General features: G+C 44.3%; 1 long non-coding RNA gene across 1 annotated transcript; it reads left to right on the forward strand.

Annotated features, from left to right (window-relative positions):
* Positions 1 to 214: 214 nt before the first annotated feature.
* On the forward strand, positions 215 to 3,083 carry LOC116284441 (uncharacterized). The gene is made up of 2 exons (XR_012062454.1): positions 215 to 573; positions 2,853 to 3,083. It is a non-coding gene; the product is annotated as an uncharacterized lncRNA (long non-coding RNA).
* Positions 3,084 to 5,108: the final 2,025 nt, after the last annotated feature.

Genomic DNA, 5,108 nt, shown 5'->3' on the forward strand with positions numbered 1-5,108 from the left:
ACAGGATACCCAGAAGTGAAACCTTGTGTTCACACAAAAACCTGCTCAGGAATGTCCACAGCAGCACTCTTCATAGCAGCCAAAAAGTGGAAACAACACGAATGTCCACCAACAGACCAATGGATATAGGAAATATGGGACAATCCATGTGGTAAAAAGTAATCCATGTGGTAAAAAGTAATCCTTAGAAACTGCAGTTATTAGAATCGGGAGACCAGCAGGGGGAGCTCTCACCCAGCCCAGCCCAACAGGAAGAAGAAAGCCTTGTCTTCTTTTCCGCAAGGACTCAGCCAATGAAAAGCCAAGGGCTGTCTGCTGAGCCCGCCCACCGTCCTCTCCCCTCTATAAAAAGCTTCTCCTGGCCTAGGGGCCGGGACTTGCCCGTGGCCCGCACTGACCGAGAGTCTCTGCGGAGAAGCACCTGGCAGTCTTTTTGCTTTAGGTCAACGTGTTGGTGGCCCATCCGGGGACCAGAGAAGACCCCCGACGGCTCCGGGCTGGTGAGCGGACAGGCGGCACCCACACTGAGCTCATGGCGCTCCCTGCTTTTCCTGCCGACCCTGGGCTTTGAAGGTACGTCTTCCTCCTGGGCCGCAGCTTCTTTGTGTTTTGAAAGTCTCCAGGCTTCATTCAGGAGGTATTTTAGAGTTTTGTTCTTTCTGGTGAAGGCCTTGTTCTGTGCGCGGGTGCTTGTTTGGCACTTCGGTCTGATTTGAAGTCGAGCTGTTCCGGTGGGCGCTGGCTCACCGCTGGGCTGTGCTTTGGAACAGGGTCTGTTCTAGGGATCCAGGCTGAGCAGCCTTCGCCTGGCTCCTCTGGGACCAGCCTGTCCCCTTAGAACTGGCTGACACTAAGCCTGCAGGCTGTTCGGGCTGTTTGAGCTGACTCCCCCCCCCAACACAAAACCCAAGCAAACAGACAAAATACCTCTGAGAAACGTGCTCCCCGTTAAACATTTTGAGGTGCCCCTTCTTCCTTCCCTTCACACACTCTCAGCTTCCCCCACACTCGTTCTCTTGCCAACTTTTCTTTTTATCTGAAACTCCACACTCCCTTTCCCTCTAAACTTTTCAGAACCTGCCCCTTTAAAATTAAACTTCTGAGAATCCAGAGGCCAAACCTTTAATTTCTTAAACGCCCTGGACTAAAGCCGAACTGTGAGCCACAGTCAAAGTTTTTCCCAAAGTAACTGAAGCTCCTCACAACTTTGCTGAGGAATTTAACACAGTCATTGAAACCTCTCAACTGGGTTCCTGCGCTTCTATCAGCTAGTTCATATGCTTGTCAGTGAAGCCAGGCCCGGCATCGGATGAAAACCACTAACTGGGGAAATCCCTGACAGGTCGCCAGAATTCCAGCCAGGAGACCAGCCTTCTAACTTACTGGGTGGTCAGCCTCAGACAGTCACTCAGCGGCTGCGTCAGGCAGTTCCCAGGGCTTTTCCAGACCCTGTCGGGTGGAACACAGTTCAGGCTCGTACAGAACAATCTGATGAACCAGTTCGTGACTGTTGTGATAACTTCCAGTTACTTTAAAAGAAAAGTCTGGTCCTTAGAGGCTGATTCCATCTGGGTTGCTTTTAACTCTGTTTATTAATGGCCAGGATCTTTTCCTTCTAGTAAATAAGGACCAGCATGGAATGGGAAACTGCATCCACCCAGATTTAGTTAATCTAGCAAACGAGCTCTCCCCCAGTCTAATGAGTCGCCTTAAAGGAAGACCGCCAAAACTCTTAATCTACAACGCCAGCAAAGACCCCTAATGGAACCCAAACCTTCCTAGTCTCTGCTATTATTGCAAAGAGCCAGGAGATTGGGGAACAGATTGTAATGAATTCAAGTGCTTTAGGCGACTTCAGCCCGCTAACCAGCCTTTCCTGTGTCCTCTCCATCTTCAGTGACGGGGCTCAGAGGAACCACGGGGCTCTTCCCAATCCTCCCTCTTAACTGGCTTGGAGAAACATTTCTCCAGACTGGGGGTAAATCTCTCCCAGTCCTGACACTGGAGCCACAGTCTCAGGGCTCAGCCTCCCTGCTACAAAGCAGAAAAGAAAAAGAATAGAGTTTGCTGACAGGTTGACTCTTGGGCATGAGAGACAGAGGAGAGGAGGCTGGTTCTTAGGACCCCAGAAGGGTTAGCCTGTGTGGACAGGATTTCAATTGAGCAAGGCGAGTATAGAGAATAAGAAGCAGATTGAATGGGAGCTGTCTGGTGGAAGAGGGTGCATGTGCAGAAAGGACCCACTGGACGTGCTGCCTTGAGGTGGGACTTCTGAGTCAGGGGCCATTGGGCAGGGACAGCATCCGCCCTGAGATGTAGATCTGGGTGCTGGTAGCAGGTGAGTGGAACTGAAGCCAGGGAGTCATGGAACTCACCTGGACCGCCATCTGTTTGGTCCTCTGTGTCTTAGGCACAGGTGTGTGGACCTGTGTCCCCAGGATGTGTAAAAGTGGGCCTGCCCTAGCCCAGAAATGCTGCTGTGGGAGAGGCTCTCCCCAGGGAGTGTTTGGTAGCGTGTAGAGACGCTTTTGTTGTTGCAGATTGGGGGAGGGGGTGCTACTGTCTTCCAGTGAGCAGAGGCCAGGGATGCTGCAAGCATCCTACAGGGCATGGGGTGGTACCCACAGCAAAGAAGGATCCAGCTGCCCCAAATCTCAGTAGTGCTGAGGCTGAGAAGCCTGACCTAGAGCGACTTACAGTATGTGTATAATATACGTGACTTATACTTGTGTAATATATAATGTATACAATATGTAATATGAATATATAATAATACAATGTATAATTACATACAATATTATAATGTATAATACTATATAATAGAATGTATCTTTTATATATATGTGACTTAGAGTTGACTCCAGAAATGTGAAGCTCTGTCACTGCATGCTCCTGGATTCCTGAAGCAGAAGTGGCTTTTGGATAAGTGCCATGGCTCATCTTCAGGGCAGTTTCATCATTTGGTTCTCTTTGTTGCTAGAAAAAAGCCAGCTGTGGTTATAATTTCCTGCTGTTTACATCCTATTCAATTTTATATGAGCTAGGCAGAGCCCAAATGACATTAAACGATCAAGTGAAAAATATCAGTTGCAAAAATTTTTTATTATATTGATCAATCAAAATAATCTTAAGTGAAAAAGATACGTTCTCTCTTTACTCACTGATAATTGTGGCTTTTCCCCCTACTGGTATATACACGCATAGGTTTGTATATACTTTCAAATGGGCTATAATTTGTCACTCCAACTCGACTGTAAACGTGCTATTATTTATAAATGTTGTTAGATAACAGTCACCAGACAATATTACTCAAGTGTTTAATCCTTTGAATCAAGAATTTCACGTGTATTCATGAGCCATGAACAAGCGGTCTTGTAAGATGGTATTCCTGTTTCATGGTGATGAAAAGCAAGACAGGAGGAGGCATCGTGGTTTCCTCCAAGCTGTAAGGAGGATCAGGTTCCAAATCTTCAAATAGTTCTGTCCCTTGGATCTTTGTATGCAAAATAACTTAGAAAATAATTACTCATTAGTTTAAACAGCTAAACTTTTTATTTGCTCTGCTTTTTATTTTTTTAATTGACGTATAGTCAGTTACAATGTGTCAATTTCTAGTGTCCCACTCACGTACCTACATACATATTCATTTTTATATTATTTTGCATTAAAGGTTATTACAAGATATTGAATATAGCTCCCCATGCTCTACAGAAGAAATTTGTTTCTTATCTATTTTTATACATAGTGGCTAACATTTGCAAATCTCAAACTCACAAATTTATCCTTTCCCACCCCGCCTCCCCCTGGCGACCACAAGTCTGTATTCTATGTCTGTGAGTCTGTTTCTGTTTTATAGATGTTCATTTGTCTTGTCTTTTTTTTTTAGATTCCACATATGAGTGATATAATATGATATTTTTCTTTCTCCTTCTGGATTACTTCACTTAGAATGACGTTCTCCAGGGCCATCCATGTTGCTGCCAATGGCATTATTTTATAATTTTTATGGCTGAGTAGTATTCCAGTGTATAAATATACCACAGCTTCTTTATCCAGTCAGCTGTCGATGGACATTTAGGTTGTTTCCATGTCTTGGCTATTGTAAATAGTGCTGCTATGAACATTGGGGTGCAGGTGTCTTTTTGAATTAGGATTCCCTCTGGATATATGCCCAGAAGTGGGATTGCTGGGTCATATGTAAGTCTGTTTTCAGTCTTTTGAGGAATCTCCATACTGTTGTCCACAATGGCTGCACCAAACTGCATTCCCCCTAACAGTGTCGAAGGGTTCCCTTTTCTCCACAGACTCTCCAGCACTTATTTGTGGACTAAAAAAGCCAATCTTGAAGCCGATCTTATCAACAAAAATCAATTCCAGAGAGAATATAGCTTGAAATATGAATGTTAAAAAATAAACTTTTATAAGATAGTATCAATCATTTTTATGATCTTGAAGTAGGGGAACAATTCTTAGGCCACAAAAACCAGCAGCTATCTGGGAAGAGAATGGGAAATTAGACTACATTCAAATTAAGAATTTGTCTTATTAAAAGATACCATTAAGAGAGTGAGGAGGCAGTCACCAAGTGGGAGTGTATAGAGGCAACACATGTAACTGACAAAAGACTCCCGTCCAGAATATGTAATGAATGCTCGTAAATCAATAAGTAAAAGAAAAATGGATGAACAACAAGGTCCTGCTGTGTAGCTCAGGGAACTATTCAATACCTTGTAATGGCCTATAATGGAAAAGAATATGAAAGAAATATATATGTATAAATGAATCACTATGCTGTACATCAGAAACTAACATGGCTTTGTAAATCTACTAATACTTCAAATTTAAAAATTGGAAAATGGGTAGAAGACCTGACCGTGTCACTTACAAAAGAAGCTATCCGAACGGTCTTCAGCTTCCTTGATCACCATGCAAATTCAAATTAAACTCACACTGAGATTTTATACGCATCTTCCAGAATAGCTACCATTAGACTGGCAATGGCGAGTGTCGGTGAGACTGTGGAGTGACGGGAGTCTCCCTGACAGCTGGAGGGGTCTGCTGTGCGTGGCACCCTACAGCAGATTTAAAAGTCAGTGCCTCCCAGGACC

Source organism: Vicugna pacos, chromosome 20, assembly GCF_048564905.1.
Source record: "Vicugna pacos chromosome 20, VicPac4, whole genome shotgun sequence".
NCBI lineage: Eukaryota > Metazoa > Chordata > Mammalia > Artiodactyla > Camelidae > Vicugna > Vicugna pacos.